This window comes from Schistocerca serialis, chromosome 3 (genome assembly GCF_023864345.2).
Source record: "Schistocerca serialis cubense isolate TAMUIC-IGC-003099 chromosome 3, iqSchSeri2.2, whole genome shotgun sequence".
Lineage (NCBI taxonomy): Eukaryota > Metazoa > Arthropoda > Insecta > Orthoptera > Acrididae > Schistocerca > Schistocerca serialis.
This window is the reverse complement of record NC_064640.1, coordinates 1,039,779,225-1,039,802,150: the sequence shown is the minus strand read 5'-3', so window position 1 is coordinate 1,039,802,150 and position 22,926 is coordinate 1,039,779,225.

Below are 22,926 nucleotides of genomic sequence, written 5' to 3'. Positions count from 1 at the left end.
TCAGGTTTACTGTATCCCTTGGACCTTCGTATTGACGATAACACACAGAAATTGCATCCGAATTTAATACAAAAGGCACAATGGCGACTTAAGTACAAGAGGACTGACACTCTCACTTTCTATGATTTCAACCTCTCCTGTGAGTCCAGTTTTAGATTCCGATGCTTCACTTCAGGTTTACTGTATCCCTTGGACCTTCTTATTGACGATGAAACACAGAAATTGCATCGGAATTAAATTCAAAAAGCACCACGCCGACTTAAGTACAAGAGGACTGACACTCTCACTTTCTATGATTTGCACCTCTCCTGTGAGTCGAGTTTTACGTTCCGATGCTTCACTTCAGGTTTACTGTATCCCTTGAACCTTGTAATTGACGATGAAACACAGAGTTTGCATCCGAATTTAATACAAATGGTACAGAGCCGACTTAGGTACAAGAGGACTGACACTCTAACTTTCTATGATTTGCACCTCTCCTATGAGTCCAGTTTTAGATTCCGATGCTTCACTTCAGGTTTACTGTATCCCTTCGACCTTCTTATTGACGATGAAACACAGAAATTGCATCCGTATTTAATACAAAAATCACAATGGCGGCTTAAGTACAAGAGGACTGACACTCTCACTTTCTATGATTTGAACATCTCCTGTGAGTCCAGTTCTAGATTCCGATGCTTCACTTCAGGTTTACTGTATCCCTTGGACCTTCTTATTGACGATGAAACACAGATATAGCATCGGAATTAAATTTGAAACGCACAATGCCGACTTAAGTAAAAGAGGACTGACACTCTCACTTTCTATGATTTGAATCTCTCCTGTGAGTCCAGTTTTAGATTCCGATGCTTTAGTTCAGGTTTACTGTATCCCTTGGACCTTCTTATTGACGATGAAGCACAGAGTTTGCATCCGAACTTAATACAAAAGGCACAATGCCGACTTAAATACAAGAGGACTGACACTTAACTTTCTATGATTTGATCCTCTCCTGTGAGTCCAGTTTTAGATTCCGATGCAAACAGAAATTGCATCCGAATTTAATACAACAGGCACAATGGCGACTTAAGTACAAGAGGACTGACACTCTCACTTTCTATGATTTGAACCTCCCCTGTGAGTCCAGTTTTAGATTCCGATGCTTCACTTCAGGTTTACTGTATCCCTTGGACCTTCTTATTGACGACCAAACACAGAAATTGCATCCGAATTTAATTCAAATGTCACAATGCCGACTTAAGTACAAGAGGACTGACACTCTCACTTTCTATGATTCGAACCTCTCCTGTGAGGTCAGATTTAGATTCCGATGCTTCACTTCAGGTTTACTGTATCCCTTGGACCTTCTAATTGACGATGAAACACAGAGTTTGCATCCGAATTGAATACAAAAGGTACAATGCCGACTTAAGTACAAGAGGACTGACACTCTAACTTTCTATGTGTTCAACCTCTCCTGTGAGTCCAGTTTTAGATTCCGATGCTTCACCTCAGGTTTACTGTATCCCTTGGACCTTCTTATTGACGATGAAACACAGAAATTGCATCCGAATTTAATACAAAAATCACAATGGCGACTTAAGTACAAGAGGACTGACACTCTCACTTTCTATGATTTGAACATCTCCTGTAAGTCCAGTTTTAGATTCCGATGCTTCACTTCAGGTTTACTGTATCCCTTGGACCTTCGTATTGACGATGAAACACAGAAATTGCATCGGAATTAAATTCAAAACGCACAATGCCGACTTAAGCAAAAGAGGACTCACACTCTCACTTTCTATGATTTGGACCTCTCCTGTGAGGTCAGATTTAGATTCCGATGGTTCACTTCAGGTTTACTGTATCCCTTGGACCTTCTTATTGACAATGAAACACAGAAATAGCATCGGAATTAAATTCAAAAGCCACAATGCCGACTCAAGTACAAGAGGACTGACACTCTAACTTTCTATGATCTGAACCTCTCCTGTGAGTCCAGTTTTAGATTCCGATGCTTAACTTCAGGTTTACTGTATCCCTTGGACCTTCTTATTGACGATGAAACACAGAGTTTGCATCCCAATTTAATACAAAAGGCACAATGCCGACTTAAGTACAAGAGGACTGACACTCTAACTTTCTATGATTTGAACCTCTCCTGTGAGTCCAGTTTTAGATTCCGATGCTTTAGTTCAGGTTTACTGTATCCCTTGGACCTTCTTATTGACGATGACACACAGAAATTGCATCCGAATTTAATACAAATGGCACAATGGCGACTTAAGTACAAGAGGACTGACACTCTCACTTTCTATGATTTGAACCTCTCCTGTGAGTCCAGTTTTAGATTCCGATGCTTCACTTCAGGTTTACTGTATCCCTTGGACCTTCTTATTGACGATGAAAGACAGAAATTGCATCCGAAATTAATATAAAAGTCACAATGGTGACTTAAGTGCAAGAGGACTTACACTCTCACTTTATATGATTTGAACATCTCCTCTGAGTCCAGTTTTAGATTCCGATGCTTCACCTCAGATTTACTGTATCCCTTGGACATTCTTATTGACGATGAAACACAGAAATTGCATTCGAATTTAATACAAATGGCGCAATGCCGACTTAGGTACAAGAGGACTGACACTCTCACTTTCTATGATTCGAACCTCTCCTGTGAGTCCAGTTTTAGATTCCGATGCTTCACTTCAGGTTCACTGTATCCCTTGGACCTTCTTATTGACGATGAAACACAGATATTGCATCGTAATTAAATTTAAAACGCACAATGCCGACTTAAGTAAAAGATGACTGACACGCTCAATTTCTATGATTTAAACCTCTCCTTACAGGTCAGATTTAGATTCCGATGCTTCACTTCAGGTTTACTGTATCCCTTGGACCTTCTTATTGACAATGAAACACTGAAATAGCATCGGAATTAAATTCAAAAGGCACAATGCCGACTTAAGTACAAGAGGACTGACACTCTAACTTTATATGATTTGAACCTCTCCAGTGAGTCCAGTTTTAGATTCCGATGCTTCCCTTCAGGTTTACTGTATCCCTTAGACCTTCTTATTGACGATGAAGCACAGAGTTTGCATCCGAATTTAATACAAAAGGCACAATGCCGACTTAAGTACAAGAGGACTGACACTCTAACTTTTTATGATTTGAACCTCTCCTGTGAGTCCAGTTTTAGATTCCGATGCTTCACTTCAGGTTTACTGTATCCCTTGGACCTTCTTATTGACTATGAAACACAGAAATTGCATCCGAAATTAATACAAAAGTCACAATGGTGACTTAAGTCCAAGAGAACTGACACTCTCACTTTCTATGATTTGAACCTCTCCTGTGAGTCCAGTTTTAGATTCCGATGCTTCACCTCAGGTTTACTGTATCTCTTGGACCTTCCTATTGACGATGAAACACAGAAATTGCATCCGAATTTAATACAAATGGCACAATGCCGACTTAAGTACAAGAGGGCTGACACTCTCACTTTCTATGATTCGAACCTCTCCTGTGTGGTCAGATTTAGATTCCGATGCTTCTCTTCAGTTTTACTGTATCCCTTGGACCTTCTTGTTGACGATAAAACACAGAAATCGCATCCGAATTTAATACAAATGGCACAATGCCTTCTTAAGTTAATGAGGACTGACACTCTAACATTCTATGATTTGAACCTCTCCTGCGAGTCCAGTTTTAGATTCCGATGCTTCAATTCAGGTTTACTGTATACCTTGCACCACCTTATTGACGATGAAACACAGAAATTGCATCGGAATTAAATTCAAAAGGCACAATGCCGACATAAGTACATGAGGACTGACACTCTCACTTTCTATGATTTGAACCTCTCGTGTGAGTCCAGTTTCACATTCCGATGCTCCACTTCAGGTTTACTGTATCCCTTGGACCTTGTAATTGACGATGAAACACAGAGTTTGCATCCGAATTTAATACAAAAGGTACAATGCCGACTAAAGTACAAGAGGACTGACACTCTAACTTTGTATGATTTGCACCTCTCCTGTGAGTCCAGTTTTAGATTCAGATGCCTCACTTCAGGTTTACTGTATCCCTTTGACCTTCTTATTGACAATGAAACACAGAAATAGCATATGAATTCAATTCAAAAGGCACAATGCCGACTTAAGTACAAGAGGACTGACACTCTATCTTCTTATGATTTTAACCTCTCCTGTGAGTCCAGTTTTAGATTCCGATGCTTCACTTCAGGTTTACTGTATACCTTGGACCTTCTTATTGACAATGAAACACAGAAATAGCATCGGAATTAAATTCAAAAAGCACAATGCCGACTCAAGTACAAGAGGACTGGCACTCTAACTTTCTATGATTTGAACCTGTCCTGTGAGTCCAGTTTTAGATTCCGATGCTTCACTTCAGGTTTACTGTATCCCTTGGTCCTTCTTATTGACGATGAAACACAGATAATGCATCGGAATTAAATTTAAAACGCACAATGCCGACTTAAGTAAAAGAGGACTGACACTCTCACTATCTATGATTTTAATCTCTCCTGTGAGTCCAGTTTTAGATTCCGATGCTTCACTTCAGGTTTACTGTATCCCTTGGACCTTCTTATTGACAATGAAACACAGAAATAGCATATGAATTCAATTCAAAAGGCACAATGCCGACTTAAGTACAAGAGGACTGACACTCTATCTTTTTATGATTTGAACCTCTCCTGTGAGTCCAGTTTTAGATTCCGATGCTTCACTTCAGGTTTACCGTCTCCCTTGGACCTTCTTATTGACAATGAAACACAGAAATAGCATCGGAATTAAATTCAAAAAGCACAATGCCGACTTAAGTACAAGAGGACTGACACTCTAACTTTTTATGATTTGAACCTCTCCTGTGAGTCCAGTTTTAGATTCCGATGCTTCACTTCAGGTTTACTGTATCCCTTGGACCTTCTTATTGACGATGAAACACAGGAATTGCATCCGAAATTAATACAAAAGTCACAATGGTGACTTAAGTACAAGAGGACTGACACTCTCACTTTCTATGATTCGAACCTCTCCTGTGAGGTCAGATTTAGATTCCGATGCTTCGCTTCAGGTATACTGTATCCCTTGGACCTTCTTGTTGACGATAAAACACAGAAATCGGATCCGATTTTAATACAAATGGCACAATGCCGTCTTAAGTAAAAGAGGACTGACACTCTAACATTCTATGATTTGAACCTCTCCTGCGAGTCCAGTTTTAGATTCCGATGCGTCACTTCAGGTTTACTGTATACCTTGCACCATCTTATTGACGATGAAACACAGAAATTGCAATCGGAATTAAATTGAAAAGGCACAATGCCGTCTTAAGTACATGAGGACTGACACTCTCACTTTCTATGATTTGAACCTCTCGTGTGAGTCCAGTTTCACATTCCGATGATCCACTTCAGGTTTACTGTATCCCTTGGACCTTCTAATTGACGATAAAACACAGAGTTTGCATCCGAATTTAATACAAAAGGTACAATGCCGACTTAAGTACAAGAGGACTGACACTCTAACTTTCTATGATTTGCACCTCTCCTGTGAGTCCAGTTTTAGATTCCGATGCTTCACTTCAGGTTTACTGTATCCCTTGGACCTTCTTATTGACGATGAAACACAGGAATTGCATCCGAATTTAATACAAAAATCACAATGGCGACCTTAGTACAAGATGACCGACAATCTCACTTTCTATGATTTGAACATCTCCTTTGAGTCCAGTTTTAGATTCCGATGCTTCACTTCAGGTTCACTGTAACCCTTGGACCTTCTTATTGACGATGAAACACAAATATTGCATCGGAATTAAATTTAAAACGCACAATGCCGACTTAAGTAAAAGAGGACTGACACTCTCACTTTCTATTATTTGGACCTCTCTTGTGAGGTCAGATTTAGATTCCGATGCTTCACTTCAGGTTTACTGTATACCTTGGACCTTCTTATTGTCAATGAAACACAGAAATAGCATCGGAATTAAATACAAAAGGCACAATGCCGACTAAAGTACAAGAGGACTGACACTCTAACTTTCTATGATTTGAACGTCTCCCGTGAGTCCAGTTTTAGATTCCGATGCTTCACTTCAGGTTTACTGTATCCCTTGGACCTTCTTATTGACGATGAAACACAGAGTTTGCATCCCAATTTAATACAAAACGCACAATGCCGACTTAAGTACAAGAGGACTGACACTCTAACTTTCTATGATTTGAACCTCTCCTGTGAGTCCAGTTTTAGATTCCGATGCTTTAGTTCAGGTTTACTGTATCCCTTGGACCTTCTTATTGACGATGACACACAGAAATTGCATCCGAATTTAATACAAAAGGCACAATGGCTACTTAAGTACAAGAGGACTGACACTCTCACTTTCTATGATTTCAACCTCTCCTGTGAGTCCAGTTTTAGATTCCGATGCTTCACTTCAGGTTTACTGTATCCCTTGGACCTTCTTATTGACGATGAAACACAGAAATTACATCCGAAATTAATACAAAAGTCACAATGGTGACTTAAGTGCAATAGGACTGACACTCTCACTTTATATGATTTGAACATCTCCTCTGAGTCCAGTTTTAGATTCCGATGCTTCACATCAGGTTTACTGTATCCCTTGGAAGTTCTTATTGACGATGAAACACAGAAATTGCATCGGAATTAAATTCAAAAGGCACCACGCCGACTTAAGTACAAGAGGACTGACACTCTCACTTTCTATGATTTGCACCTCTCCTGTGAGTCGAGTTTTACATTCCGATGCTTCACTTCAGGTTTACTGTATCCCTTGAACCTTGTAATTGACGATGAAACACAGAGTTTGCATCCGAATTTAATACAAAAGGTACAGAGCCGACTTAGGTACAAGAGGACTGACACTCTAACTTTCTATGATTTGCACCTCTCCTGTGAGTCCAGTTTTAGATTCCGATGCTTCACTTCAGGTTTACTGTATCCCTTGGACCTTCTTATTGACGATGAAACACAGAAATTGCATCCGTATTTAATACAAAAATCACAATGGCGGCTTAAGTACAAGAGGACTGACCTTCTCACTTTCTATGATTTGAACATCTCCTGTGAGTCCAGTTCTAGATTCCGATGCTTCACTTCAGGTTTACTGTATCCCTTGGTCCTTCTTATTGACGATGAAACACAGATATAGCATCGGAATTAAATTTGAAACGCACAATGCCGACTTAAGTAAAAGAGGACTGACACTCTCACTTTCTATGATTTGAATCTCTCCTGTGAGTCCAGTTTTAGATTCCGATGCTTCACTTCAGGTTTACTGTATCCCTTGGACATTCTTATTGACAATGAAACACAGAAATAGCAACGAAATTAAATTCAAAAGGCACAATGCCGACTTAAGTACAAGAGGACTGACACTCTAAATTTTTATGATTTGAACCTCTCCTATGAGTCCAGTTTTAGATTCCGATGCTTCACTTCAGGTTTACTGTATCCCTTGGACCTTCTTATCGACGATGAAGCACAGAGTTTGCATCCGAACTTAATACAAAAGGCACAATGCCGACTTAAATACAAGAGGACTGACACTTTAACTTTCTATGATTTGATCCTCTCATGTGAGTCCAGTTTTAGATTCTGATGCTTCACTTCAGGTTTACTGTATCCCTTGGACCTTCTTATTGACGATGAAAACAGAAATTGCATCCGAACTTAATACAACAGGTACAATGGCGACTTAAGTACAAGAGGACTGACATTCTCACATTCTATGGTTTGAACCTCCCCTGTGTGTCCAGTTTTAGATTCCGATGCTTCACTTCAGGTTTACTGTATCCCTTGGACCTTCTTATTGACGACGAAACACAGAAATTGCATCCGAATTTAATTCAAATGGCACAATGCCGACTTAAGTACAAGAGGACTGACACTCTCACTTTCTATGATTCGAACCTCTCCTGTGAGGTCAGATTTAGATTCCGATGCTTCACTTCAGGTTTACTGTATCCCTTGGAGCTTCTAATTGACGATGAAACACAGAGTTTGCATCCGAATTTAATACAAAGGGTACAATGCCGACTTAAGTACAAGAGGACTGACACTCTAATTTTCTATGAGTTGAACCTCTCCTGTTAGTCCAGTTTTAGATTCCGATGCTTCACCTCAGGTTTACTGTATCCCTTGGACCTTCTTATTGACGATGAAACACAGAAATATCATCCGAATTTAATACAAAAATCACAATGGCGACTTTAGTACAAGAGGACCGACAATCTCACTTTCAATGATTTGAACATCTCCTTTGAGTCCAGTTTTAGATTCCGATGCTTCACTACAGGTTCACTGTATCCCTTGGACCTTCTTATTGACGATGAAACACAGAAATTGCATCCGAATTTAATACAAATGGCACAATGCCGACATAAGTACAAGAGGACTGATACTCTCACTCTCTATGATTCGAACCTCTCCTGTGAGGTCAGATTAAGAATCCGATGCCTCACTTCAGGTTTACTGTATACCTTGCACCTTGTTATTGACGATGAAACACAGAAATTGCATCGGAATTAAATTCAAGAGGCACAATACCGTCTTAAGTACAAGAGGACTGACACCCTCACTTTCTATGATATAAACCTCTCCTGTGTGTCCAGTTTTAGATTCCGATGCTTCACTTCAGGTTTACTGTATCCCTCGGGCCTTCTAATTGACGATGAAACACAGAGTTTGCATCCGAACTTAATACAAAGGGTACAATGCCGACTTAAGTACTAGAGGACTGACACTCTAACTATCTATAATTTGAACCTCTCCTGTGAGTCCAGGTTTAAATTCCGATTCTTCACTTCAGGTTTACTGTATCCCTTGGACCTTCTTATTGACGATGAAACACAGAAATTGCATCCGAGTTTAATACAAAAATCACAATGGCGACTTAAGTACAAGAGGACTGACACTCTCACTTTCTATGATTTGAACATCTCCTGTGAGTCCAGTTATAGATTCCGACGCTTCACTTCTGGTTTACTGTATCCCTTGGAATTTCTTATTGACAATGAAACACAGAAATAGCATCGAAATTAAATTCAAAAGGCACAATGCCGACTTAAGTACAAGAGGACTGACACTCTAAATTTTTATGATTTGAACCTCTCCTGTGAGTCCAGTTTGAGATTCCGATGCTTCACTTCAGGTTTACTGTATCCCTTGGACCTTCTTATCGACGATGAAGCACAGAGTTTGCATCCGATCTTAATACAAAAGGCACAATGCCGACTTAAATACAAGAGGACTGACACTTTAACTTTCTATGATTTGATCCTCTCATGTGAGTCCAGTTTTAGATTCTGATGCTTCACTTCAGGTTTACTGTATCCCTTGGACCTTCTTATTGACGATGAAAACAGAAATTGCATCCGAACTTAATACAACAGGTACAATGGCGACTTAAGTACAAGAGGACTGACACTCTCACTTTCTATGATTTGAACCTCCCCTGTGTGTCCAGTTTTAGATTCCGATGCTTCACTTCAGGTTTACTGTATCCCTTGGACCTTCTTATTGACGACGAAACACAGAAATTGCATCTGAATTTAATTCAAATGGCACAATGCAGACTTAAGTACAAGAGAACTGACACTCTCACTTTCTATGATTCGAACCTCTCCTGTGAGGTCAGATTTAGATTCCGATGCTTCACTTCAGGTTTACTGTACCCCTTGGACCTTCTAATTGACGATGAAACACAGAGTTTGCATCCGAATTTAATACAAAAGGTACAATGCCGACTTAAGTACAAGAGGACTGACACTCTAATTTTCTATGAGTTGAACCTCTCCTGTTAGTCCAGTTTTATATTCCGATGCTTCACCTCAGGTTTACTGTATCTCTTGGACCATCTTATTGACGATGAAACACAGAAATATCATCCGAATTTAATACAAAAATCACAATGGCGACTTAAGTACAAGAGGACTGACACTCTCACTTTCTATGATTTGAACATCTCCTGTGAGTCCAGTTTTAGATTCCGATGCTTCACTTCAGGTTTACTGTATCCCTTGGACCATCGTATTGACGATGAAACACAGAAGTTGCATCGGAATTAAATTCAAAACGCACAATGCCGACTTAAGCAAAAGAGGACTGACACTCTCACTTTCTATGATTTGAACCACTCCTGTGAGACCAGTTTTAGATTCCGATGCTTCACTTCAGGTTTACTGTATCCTTTGGACCTTGTTATTGACGATGAAACACAGAAATTGCATCCGAATTTAATACAAAAATCACAATGGCGACTTTAGTACAAGAGGACCGACAATCTCACTTTCAATGATTTGAACATCTCCTTTGAGTCCAGTTTTAGATTCCGATGCTTCACTACAGGTTCACTGTATCCCTTGGACCTTCTTATTGACGATGAAACACAGATATTGCATCGGAATTAAATTTAAAACGCACAATGCCGACTTAAGTAAAAGAGGACTGACACTCTCACTGTCTATGATTTGAAACTCTCCTGTGAGTCCAGTTTTAGATTCCGATGCTTCACTTCAGGTTTGCTGTATACCTTGCATCTTCTTATTGTCGATGAAACACAGAAATTGCATCCGATTTTAATACAAAGTCACAATGCCGACTTAAGTACAAGAGGACTGACATTCTAACTTTCTATGATTTGAACCTCTCCTGTGAGTCCAGTTTTAGATTCCGATGCTTCACTTCAGGTTTACTGTATCCCTTGGACCTTCTTATTGACAATGAAACACAGAAAAAGCATCGGAATTAAATTCAAGAGGCACAATGCCGACTTAAGTACAAGAGGACTGACATTCTAACTTTCTGTGATTTGAACCTCTCCTAAGAGACAAGTTTTAGATTCTGATGCTTCACTTAAGGTTTACTGTATCCCTTGGACCTTCTTATTGACGATGAAACACAGAGTTTGCATTCGAATTTAATACAAAGGGCACAATGCCGTCTTATGTACAAGAGGACTGACACTCTAACTTTCTATGATTTGAACCTCTCCTGTGAGTCCAGTTTTAGATTCCGATGCTTCACTTCAGGTTTACTGTATCCCTTGGACCTTCTTATTGACGATGAAACACAGAATTTGCATCCGAACTTAATTCAAAATGCACAATGGCGGCTTAAGTACAAGAGGACTGACACTTTCACTTTCTATGATTTGAACCTCTCCTGTGAATCCAGTTTTACATTCCGATGCTTCACTTCAGGTTTACTGTATCCCTTGGACCTTCTTATTGACGATGAAACACAGAAATTGCATCCGAATTTAATACAAATGGCACAATGCCGACATAAGTACAAGAGGACTGATACTCTCACTCTCTATGATTCGAACCTCTCCTGTGAGGTCAGATTAAGAATCCGATGCCTCACTTCAGGTTTACTGTATACCTTGCACCTTGTTATTGACGATGAAACACAGAAATTGCATCGGAATTAAATTCAAGAGGCACAATGCCGTCTTAAGTACAAGAGGACTGACACCCTCACTTTCTATGATATAAACCACTCCTGTGTGTCCAGTTTTAGATTCGGATGCTTCACTTCAGGTTTACTGTATCCCTCGGACCTTCTAATTGACGATGAAACACAGAGTTTGCATCCGAACTTAATACAAAGGGTACAATGCCGACTTAAGTACTAGAGGACTGACACTCTAACTATCTATGATTTGAACCTCTCCTGTGAGTCCAGGTTTAAATTCCGATGCTTCACTTCAGGTTTACTGTATCCCTTGGACCTTCTTATTGACGATGAAACACAGAAATTGCATCCGAGTTTAATACAAAAATCACAATGGCGACTTAAGTACAAGAGGACTGACACTCTCACTTTCTATGATTTGAACATCTCCTGTGAGTCCAGTTTTAGATTCCGACGCTTCACTTCTGGTTTACTGTATCCCTTGGAATTTCTTATTGACAATGAAACACAGAAATAGCATCGAAATTAAATTCAAAAGGCACAATGCCGACTTAAGTACAAGAGGACTGACACTCTAAATTTTTATGATTTGAACCTCTCCTGTGAGTCCAGTTTTAGATTCCGATGCTTCACTTCAGGTTTACTGTATCTCTTGGACCTTCTTATCGACGATGAAGCACAGAGTTTGCATCCGAACTTAATATAAAGGCACAATGCCGACTTATATACAAGAGGACTGACACTTTAATTTTCTATGATTTGATCCTCTCATGTGAGTCCAGTTTTAGATTCTGATGCTTCACTTCAGGTTTACTGTATCCCTTGGACCTTCTTATTGACGATGAAAACAGAAATTGCATCCGAACTTAATACAACAGGTACAATGGCGACTTAAGTACAAGAGGACTGACACTCTCACTTTCTATGATTTGAACCTCCCCTGTGTGTCCAGTTTTAGATTCCGATGCTTCACTTCAGGTTTACTGTATCCCTTGGACCTTCTTATTGACGACGAAACACAGAAATTGCATCCGAATTTAATTCAAATGGCACAATGCCGACTTAAGTACAAGAGGACTGCCACTCTCACTTTCTATGATTCGAACCTCTCCTGTGAGGTCAGATTTAGATTCCGATGCTTCACTTCAGGTTTACTGTATCCCTTGGACCTTCTAATTGACGATGAAACACAGAGTTTGCATCCGAATTTAATACAAAAGGTACAATGCCGACTTAAGTACAAGAGGACTGACACTCTAATTTTCTATGAGTTGAACCTCTCCTGTTAGTCCAGTTTTAGATTCCGATGCTTCACCTCAGGTTTACTGTATCCCTTGGACCTTCTTATTGACGATGAAACACAGAAATATCATCCGAATTTAATACAAAAATCACAATGGCGACTTAAGTACAAGAGGACTGACACTCTCACTTTCTATGATTTGAACATCTCCTGTGAATCCAGTTTTATATTCCGATGCTTCACTTCAGGTTTACTGTAGCCCTTGGACCTTCGTATTGACGATGAAACCCAGAAATTGCATCGGAATTAAATTCAAAACGCACATTGCCGACTTAAGCAAAGGAGGACTGACACTCTCACTTTCTATGATTTGAACCTCTCCTGTGAGTCCAGTTTTAGATTCCGATGCTTCACTTCAGGTTTACTGTATCCTTTGGACCTTGTTATTGTCGATGAAACACAGAAATTGCATCCGATTTTAATACAAAAGTCACAATGCCGACTTAAGTACAAGAGGACTGACATTCTAACTTTCTATGATTTGAACCTCTCCTGTGAGTCCAGTTTTAGATTCCGATGCTTCACTTCAGGTTTACTGTATCCCTTGGACCTTCTTATTGACGATGAAACACAGAAATTGCATCCGAATTTAATACAAATGGCACAATGTCGACTTAAGTAAAAGTGGACTGACTCTCTCACTTTCTATGATTTGAAACTCTCCTGTGAGTCCAGTTTTAGATTCCGATGCTTCACTTCAGGTTTGCTGTATACCTTGCATCTTCTTATTGTCGATGAAACACAGAAATTGCATCCGATTTTAATACAAAAGTCACAATGCCAACTTAAGTACAAGAGGACTGACATTCTAACTCTCTATGATTTGAGCCTCTCCTGTGAGTCCAGTTTTAGATTCCGATGCTTCACTTCAGGTTTACTGTATCCCTTGGACCTTCTTATTGACAATGAAACACAGAAAAAGCATCGGAATTAAATTCAAGAGGCACAATGCCGACTTAAGTACAAGAGGACTGACATTCTAACTTTCTATGATTTGAACCTCTCCTAAGAGACAAGTTTTAGATTCTGATGCTTCACTTAAGGTTTACTGTATCCCTTGGACCTTCTTATTGACGATGAAACACAGAGTTTGCATTCGAATTTAATACAAAGGGCACAATGTCGTCTTAAGTACAAGAGGACTGACACTCTAACTTTCTATGATTTGAACCTCTCCTGTGAGTCCAGTTTTACATTCCGATGCTTCACTTCAGGGTTACTGTATCCCTTGGACCTTCTTATTGACGATGAAACACAGAATTTGCATCCGAACTTAATTCAAAATGCACAATGGCGGCTTAAGTACAAGAGGACTGACACTTTCACTTTCTATGATTTGAACCTCTCCTATGAATCCAGTTTTACATTCCGATGCTTCACTTCAGGTTTACTGTATCCCTTGGACCTTCTTATTGACGATGAAACACAGAAATTGCATCCGAATTTAATACAAATGGCACAATGCCGACATAAGTACAAGAGGACTGATACTCTCACTCTCTATGATTCGAACCTCTCCTGTGAGGTCAGATTAAGAATCCGATGCCTCACTTCAGGTTTACTGTATACCTTGCACCTTGTTATTGACGATGAAACACAGAAATTGCATCGGAATTAAATTCAAGAGGCACAATGCCGTCTTAAGTACAAGAGGACTGACACCCTCACTTTCTATGATATAAACCTCTCCTGTGTGTCCAGTTTTAGATTCCGATGCTTCACTTCAGGTTTACTGTATCCCTCGGACCTTCTAATTGACGATGAAACACGGAGTTTGCATCCGAACTTAATACAAAGGGTACAATGCCGACTTAAGTACTAGAGGACTGACACTCTAACTATCTATGATTTGAACCTCTCCTGTGAGTCGAGGTTTAAATTCCGATGCTTCACTTCAGGTTTACTGTATCCCTTGGACCTTCTTATTGACGATGAAACACAGAAATTGCATCCGAGTTTAATACAAAAAACACAATGGCGACTTAAGTACAAGAGGACTGACACTCTCACATTCTATGATTTGAACATCTCCTGTGAGTCCAGTTTTAGATTCCGACGCTTCACTTCTGGTTTACTGTATCCCTTGGAATTTCTTATTGACGATGAAACACAGAAATTGCATCGGTATCAAATTCAAAACGCACAATGCCGACATAAGTAAATGAGGACTGACACTCTCACTTTCTATGATTTGAACCTCTCCTGTGAGTCCAGTTTTAGATTCCGATGCTTCACTTCAGGTTTACTGTATCCCTTGGACCTTCTTATTGACGATGAAACACAGAAATTGCATCGGAATTAAATTCAAAAGGCACAATGCCGACTTAAGTACAAGAGGACTGACACTCTAACTTTCTATGATTTGAACCTCTCCTGTGAGTCCAGTTTTAGATTCCGATGCTTCACTTCAGGTTGACTGTATACCTTGGACCTTCTTACTGACGATGAAACACAGAGTTTGCATCCGAATTTAATACAAAAGTCACAATGCCGACTTAAGTACAAGAGGACTGACACTCTAACTTTCTATGATTTGAACCTCTCCTGTGATTCCAGTTTTGGATTCCGATGCTTCACTTCAGGTTTACTGTATCCCTTGGACCATCTTATTGACGATGAAACACAGAAATTGCATCCGAATTTAATACAAAAGGCACAATGGCGACTTAAGTACAAGAGGACTGACACTTTCACTTTCTATGATTTGAACCTCTCCTGTGAGTCCAGTTTTAGTTTCCGATGCTTCACCTCAGGTTTACTGTGTCCCTTGGACATTCTTATTGACGATGAAACACAGAAATTGCATCCGAATTTAATACAAATGGCACAATGCCGACTTAAGTACAAGGGGGCTGACACACTCACTTTCTTTGATTCGAACCTCTCCTGTGAGGTCAGATTTAGATTCCGATGCTTCACTTCAGGTTTACTGTATCCCTTGGACCTTCTTATTGACGATAAAACACGGAAATCGCATCCGAATTTAATACAAATGGCACAATGCCGACTTAAGTACAAGAGGACTGACACTCGCACTCTCTATGATTTGAACCTCTCCTGTGAGACCGGTTTTAAATTCCGATGCTTCACTTCAGGTTTACTGTATCCCTTGGACCTTCTTATTGACGATGAAACACAGATAATGCATCGGAATTAAATTTAAAACGCACAATGCCGACTTAAGTAAAAGAGGACTGACACTCTCACTATCTATGATTTGAATCTCTCCTGTGAGTCCAGTTTGAAATTCCGATGCTTCATTTCAGGTGTACTGTATCCCTTGTACCTTCTTATTGACAATGAAACACAGAAATAGCATCGGAATGAAATTCAAAAGGCACAATGCCGACTTAAGTACAAGAGGACTGACACTCTAACTTTTTATGATTTGATCCTCTCCTGTGAGTTAAGTTTTAGATTCCGATGCTTCACTTCAGGTTTACTGTATCCCTTGGACCTTCTTATTGACGATGAAACACCGAAATTGCATCCGAAATTAATACAAAAGTCACAATGGTGACTTAAGTACAAGAGGACTGACACTCTCACTTTCTATGATTTGAACCTCTCCTGTGAGTCCAGTTTTAGATTCCGATGCTTCACCTCGGGTTAACTGTATCTCTTGGACCTTCTTATTGACGATGAAACACAGAAATTGCATCCGAATTTAATACAGATGGCACAATGCCGACTTAAGTACAAGAGGACTGACACTCTCACTTTCTATGATTTGAACCTCTCCTGTGAGTCCAGTTTTAGATTCCGATGCTTCACTTCTGGTTTACTGTATCCCTTGGACCTTCTTATTGACGATGAAACACAGAAATTGCATCCGAAATGAATACAAAAGTCACAATGGTGACTTAAGTACAAGAGGACTGACACCCTCACTTTATATGATTTGAACCTCTCCTCTGAGTCCAGTTTTAGATTACGATGCTTCACCTCAGATTTACTGTATCCCTTGGACCTTCTTATTGACGATGAAACACAGGAATTGCATCCGAATTTAATACAAATGGCGCAATGCCGACTTAAGTACAAGAGGACTGACACTCTCACTTCCAATGATTCGAACCTCTCCTGTGAGTGCAGTTTTAGATTCCGATGCTTCACTTCATGTTTACTGTATCCCTTGGAACTTCTTATTGACGATGAAACACAGAAATTACATCCGAATTCATTACAAAAGGAACAATACGGACTTAAGTACAAGAGGACTGAAACTCTATCTTCCTATGATTCGAACCTCTCCTGTGAGTCCAGTTTTAGATTCTGATGGTTCACTTCAGGTTTACTGTATCCCTTGGACCTTCTTATTGACGATGAAACACAGTAATTGAATCCGAACTTAGTTCAAAATCACAATGCCGACTTCAGTACAAGAGGACTGACACTCTAACCTTCTTTGATCTGAACCTCTCCTGTGAGTCCAGTTTTAGATTTGGATGCTTCACTTCAGGTTTACTATATCCCTTGGACCTTCGTATTGACGATGAAACACAGAAATTGCATCGGAATTAAATTGAAAACGCACAATGCCGACTTAAGCAAAAGAGGACTGACACTCTCACTTTCTATGATTTGAACCTCTCCTGTGAGACCAGTTTTAGATTCCGATGCTTCACTTCAGGTTTACTGTATCCTTTGGACCTTGTTATTGACGATGAAACACAGAAATTGCATCCGAATTTAATACAAAAATCACAATGGCGACTTTAGTACAAGAGGACCGACAATCTCACTTTCAATGATTTGAACATCTCCTTTGAGTCCAGTTTTAGATTCCGATGCTTCACTACAGGTTCACTGTATCCCTTGGACCTTCTTATTGACGATGAAACACAGATATTGCATCGGAATTAATTTTAAAACGCACAATGCCGACTTACGTAAAACAGGACTGACACTCTCACTTTCTATGATTTCAAACTCTCCTGTGAGTCCAGTTTTAGATTCCGATGCTTCACTTCAGGTTTGCTGTATACCTTGCATCTTCTTATTGTCGATGAAACACAGAAATTGCATCCGATTTTAATACAAAAGTCACAATGCCGACTTAAGTACAAGAGGACTGACATTCTAACTTTCTATGATTTAAACCTCTTCTGTGAGTCCAGTTTTAGATTCCGATGCTTCACTTCAGGTTTACTGTATCCCTTGGACCTTCTTATTGACAATGAAACACAGAAAAAGCATCGGAATTAAATTCAAGAGGCACAATGCCGACTTAAGTACAAGAGGACTGACATTCTAACTTTCTATGATTTGAACCTCTCCTAAGAGACAAGTTTTAGATTCTGATGCTTCACTTAAGGTTTACTGTATCCCTTGGACCTTCTTATTGACGATGAAACACAGAGTTTGCATTCGAATTTAATACAAAGGGCACAATGTCGTCTTAAGTACAAGAGGACTGACACTCTAACTTTCTATGATTTGAACCTCTCCTGTGAGTCCAGTTTTAGATTCCGATGCTTCACTTCAGGTTTACTGTATCCCTTGTACCTTCTTATTGACGATGAAACACAGAATTTGCATCCGAACTTAATTCAAAATGCACAATGGCGGCTTAAGTACAAGAGGACTGACACTTTCACTTTCTATGATTTGAACCTCTCCTGTGAATCCAGTTTTACATTCCGATGCTTCACTTCAGGTTTACTGTATCCCTTGGACCTTCTTATTGACGATGAAACACAGAAATTGCATCCGAATTTAATACAAATGGCACAATGCCGACATAAGTACAAGAGGACTGATACTCTCACTCTCTATGATTCGAACCTCTCCTGTGAGGTCAGATTAAGAATCCGATGCCTCACTTCAGGTTTACTGTATACCTTGCACCTTGTTATTGACGATGAAACACAGAAATTGCATCGGAATTAAATTCAAGAGGCACAATGCCGTCTTATGTACAAGAGGACTGACACCCTCACTTTCTATGATATAAACCACTCCTGTGTGTCCAGTTTTTGATTCCGATGCTTCACTTCAGGTTTACTGTATCCCTCGGACCTTCTAATTGACGATGAAACACAGAGTTTGCATCCGAACTTAATACAAAGGGTACAATGCCGACTTAAGTACTAGAGGACTGACACTCTAACTATCTATGATTTGAACCTCTCCTGTGAGTCCAGGTTTAAATTCCGATGCTTCACTTCAGGTTTACTGTATCCCTTGGACCTTCTTATTGACGATGAAACACAGAAATTGCATCCGAGTTTAATACAAAAATCACAATGGCGACTTAAGTACAAGAGGACTGACACTCTCACTTTCTATGATTTGAACATCTCCTGTGAGTCCAGTTTTAGATTCCGACGCTTCACTTCTGGTTTACTGTATCCCTTGGAATTTCTTATTGACAATGAAACACAGAAATAGCATCGAAATTAAATTCAAAAGGCACAATGCCGACTTAAGTACAAGAGGACTGACACTCTAAATTTTTATGATTTGAACCTCTCCTGTGAGTCCAGTTTTAGATTCCGATGCTTCACTTCAGGTCTACTGTATCCCTTGGACCTTCTTATCGACGATGAAGCACAGAGTTTGCATCCGAACTTAATACAAAAGGCACAATGCTGACTTAAATACAAGAGGACTGACACTTTAATTTTCTATGATTTGATCCTCTCATGTGAGTCCAGTTTTAGATTCTGGTGCTTCACTTCAGGTTTACTGTATCCCTTGGACCTTCTTATTGACGATGAAAACAGAAATTGCATCCGAACTTAATACAAGAGGTACAATGGCGACTTAAGTACAAGAGGACTGACACTCTCACTTTCTATGATTTGAACCTCCCCTGTGTGTCCAGTTTTAGATTCCGATGCTTCACTTCAGGTTTACTGTATCCCTTGGACCTTCTTATTGACGACGAAACACAGAAATTGCATCCGAATTTAATTCAAATGGCACAATGCCGACTTAAGTACAAGAGGACTGACACTCTCACTTTCTATGATTCGAACCTCTCCTGTGAGGTCAGATTTAGATTCCGATGCTTCACTTCAGGTTTACTGTATCCCTTGGACCTTCTAATTGACGATGAAACACAGAGTTTGCATCCGAATTTAATACAAAAGGTACAATGCCGACTTAAGTACAAGAGGACTGACACTCTAATTTTCTATGAGTTGAACCTCTCCTGTTAGTCCAGTTTTACATTCCGATGCTTCACCTCAGGTTTACTGTATCCCTTGGACCTTCTTATTGACGATGAAACACAGAAATATCATCCGAATTTAATACAAAAATCACAATGGCGACTTAAGTACAAGAGGACTGACACTCTCACTTTCTATGATTTGAACATCTCCTGTGAGTCCAGTTTTAGATTCCGATGCTTCACTTCAGGTTTACTGTATCCCTTGGACCTTCGTATTGACGATGAAACCCAGAAATTGCATCGGAATTAAATTCAATACGCACATTGCCGACTTAAGCAAAAGAGGACTGACATTCTCACTTTCTATGATTTGAACCTCTCCTGTGAGTCCAGTTTTAGATTCCGATGCTTCACTTCAGGTTTACTGTATCCTTTGGACCTTGTTATTGTCGATGAAACACAGAAATTGCAACCGATTTTAATACAAAAGTCACAATGCCGACTTAAGTACAAGAGGACTGACATTCTAACTTTCTATGATTTGAACCTCTCCTGTGAGTCCAGTTTTAGATTCCGATGCTTCACTTCAGGTTTACTGTATCCCTTGGACCTTCTTATTGACGATGAAACACAGAAATTGCATCCGAATTTAATACAAATGGCACAATGTCGACTTAAGTAAAAGTGGACTGACACTCTCACTTTCTATGATTTGAAACTCTCCTGTGAGTCCAGTTTTAGATTCCGATGCTTCACTTCAGGTTTGCTGTATACCTTGCATCTTCTTATTGTCGATGAAACACAGAAATTGCATCCGATTTTAATACAAAAGTCACAATGCCGACTTAAGTACAAGAGGACTGACATTCTAACTTTCTATGATTTGAACCTCTCCAGTGAGTCCAGTTTTAGATTCCGATGCTTCACTTAAGGTTTACTGTATCCCTTGGACCTTCTTATTGACAATGAAACACAGAAAAAGCATCGGAATGAAATTCAAGAGGCACAATGCCGACTTAAGTACAAGAGGACTGACATTCTGACTTTCTATGATTTGAACCTCTCCTAAGAGACAAGTTTTAGATTCTGATGCTTCACTTAAGGTTTACTGTATCCCTTGGACCTTCTTATTGACGATGAAACACAGAGTTTGCATTCGAATTTAATACAAAGGGCACAATGTCGTCTTAAGTACAAGAGCACTGACACTCTAACTTTCTATGATTTGAACCTCTCCTGTGAGTCCAGTTTTAGATTCCGATGCTTCACTTCATGTTTACTGTATCCCTTGGAACTTCTTATTGACGATGAAACACAGAAATTACATCCGAATTCATTACAAAAGGAACAATACGGACTTAAGTACAAGAGGACTGAAACTCTATCTTTCTATGATTCGAACCTCTCCTGTGAGTCCAGTTTTAGATTCTGATGGTTCACTTCAGGTTTACTGTATCCCTTGGACCTTCTGATTGACGATGAAACACAGTAATTGAATCCGAACTTAGTTCAAAATCACAATGCCGACTTCAGTACAAGAGGACTGACACTCTAACCTTCTATGATCTGAACCTCTCCTGTGAGACCAGTTTTAGATTCCGATGCTTCACTTCAGGTTTACTGTATCCCTCGGACCTTCGTATTGATGATGAAACACAGAAATTGCATCGGAATTAAATTCAAAACGCACAATGCCGACTTAAGCAAAAGAGGACTGACACTCTCACTTTCTATGATTTGAACCTCTCCTGTGAGACCAGTTTTAGATTCCGATGCTTCACTTCAGGTTTACTGTATCCTTTGGACCTTGTTATTGACGATGAAACACAGAAATTGCATCCGAATTTAATACAAAAATCACAATGGCGACTTTAGTACAAGAGGACCGACAATCTCACTTTCAATGATTTGAACATCTCCTTTGAGTCCAGTTTTAGATTCCGATGCTTCACTACAGGTTCACTGTATCCCTTGGACCTTCTTATTGACGATGAAACACAGATATTGCATCGGAATTAAATTTAAAACGCACAATGCCGACTTAAGTAAAAGAGGACTGACACTCTCACTTTCTATGATTTGAAACTCTCCTGTGAGTCCAGTTTTAGATTCCGATGCTTCACTTCAGGTTTGCTGTATACCTTGCATCTTCTTATTGTCGATGAAACACAGAAATTGCATCCGATTTTAATACAAAAGTCACAATGCCGACTTAAGTACAAGAGGACTGACATTCTAACTTTCTATGATTTGAACCTCTCCTGTGAGTCCAGTTTTAGATTCCGATGCTTCACTTCAGGTTTACTGTATCCCTTGGACCTTCTTATTGACAATGAAACACAGAAAAAGCATCGGAATTAAATTCAAGAGGCACAATGCCGACTTAAGTACAAGAGGACTGACATTCTAACTTTCTATGATTTGAACCTCTCCTAAGAGACAAGTTTTAGATTCTGATGCTTCACTTAAGGTTTACTGTATGCCTTGGACCTTCTTATTGACGATGAAACACAGAGTTTGCATTCGAATTTAATACAAAGGGCACAATGTCGTCTTAAGTACAAGAGGACTGACACTCTAACTTTCTATGATTTGAACCTCTCCTGTGAGTCCAGTTTTAGATTCCGATGCTTCACTTCAGGTTTACTGTATCCCTTGGACCTTCTTATTGACGATGAAACACAGAATTTGCATCCGAACTTAATTCAAAATGCACAATGGCGGCTTAAGTACAAGAGGACTGACACTTTCACTTTCTATGATTTGAACCTCTCCTGTGAATCCAGTTTTACATTCCGATGCTTCACTTCAGGTTTACTGTATCCCTTGGACCTTCTTATTGACGATGAAACACAGAACTTGCATCCGAATTTAATACAAATGGCACAATGCCGACATAAGTACAACAGGACTGATACTCTCACTCTCTATGATTCGAACCTCTCCTGTGAGGTCAGATTAAGAATCCGATGCCTCACTTCAGGTTTACTGTATACCTTGCACCTTGTTATTGACGATGAAACACAGAAATTGCATCGGAATTAAAT